A 1322-nucleotide genomic window follows, 5' to 3' on the forward strand; every position below is an offset into this window, starting at 1 on the left:
TCATTTTTTATCATTTGGATTAAACTAAATATAAATGATTGGCGCTTACAGAACCTTTTTTTTTAAAGCACGAACCTTCTGCAAAAACTTTCTGCGAATGAAAATTATTCAATTTTTCGACATCGCTTATTTCAAAGCTATGTTCAGTTTCCTTATTATTTAAAGAAATGTTTAAAGTCACGTGATTTCTCAATTTGAGTGTGTGATGATATCCTTGTCACTTGAGAAAACCATTGTGCGAGCAGCAGTGAATCGCGACAGATCGTTGTCCAATCTTTTCGGATCAGTAAAGTGATTAACTGAATAAAGACATTAAATCTTACATCTTACAAAAATGTCTATATAAACGAGTGAGTGATCTGTGTGGTTCTCAAAAATGGTCTTAGTCTGCCAAGCATTCTATACTTAAAATAAAACTTGAATTATTCATTATTTCTAACGATTCTTCTCTTTCTATTCCTGATCTGGCAAAATAATTATTTATAAACATAAACATTAAACAAATGGTCCTTCGATCCGGAAATAAGATCGTGAAAAAACATGCAAATGTGGAAAATAAATACAGAAAAGACCAAAGCGAGAAATTTTATTGAGTGAAAGCACAGGAACTAGGTGGAAAATATGATGGCTTGAGGTCACATAGCAAGGATATAAGCTGGTGACAACATCTTCGCATGTACTGTAAGGCAGTCGTCCTTCTACAAACAGTCTGTCATTCTTCACTGGATCGGTCTTACATTATTCTTCACCTGAAGGAAGAAATAACAGGTTTGCTAGCTGTTATTTGGATGATTGTCAACACATATAATTTTAGACTTAATCGATTTCTAACCTTTCCAGTGGTAAGATGACAACTTTAATGTACCCATAATGGGAGAGACTCGTTCTGGCGAGCAAACTAATATTTCACACCGTAGTATTTCACTGATGATTTATTCACATTTTATTAATAATTATGCTCTCGCACACTCAAATTTGCTCCCCTTGTTAGAGCCTTTTAAAACTAAAGTAAGTCAGTTCTTTGTTTTGCAAATTAAGACTTTTCAATTTTAGCTGAATTATCAACATCTGTCAATTTAAATTTCTCCTTTTGTTACAATGGATGCATTATTCTCTGGGTTATCAGCGATTTCTCAGGCGATTCTACGCCCTGAAACCAATTTTAAGAAAATTGGAAAAGCCAATCTCACAGTGGCTACTGTCAAATCACGGATAGAACTTCTTGACCAACGCTGGAAGAGTTGTGAAACCCTGAATCTGGAAATTAAGTCTGGAACTACGTCGGCTGAGTGTAAGAAATTGGAGTATTTCACAAAGTCTAA

This window comes from Belonocnema kinseyi, chromosome 10, assembly GCF_010883055.1.
Source record: "Belonocnema kinseyi isolate 2016_QV_RU_SX_M_011 chromosome 10, B_treatae_v1, whole genome shotgun sequence".
NCBI classification, from domain to species: Eukaryota; Metazoa; Arthropoda; class Insecta; order Hymenoptera; family Cynipidae; genus Belonocnema; species Belonocnema kinseyi.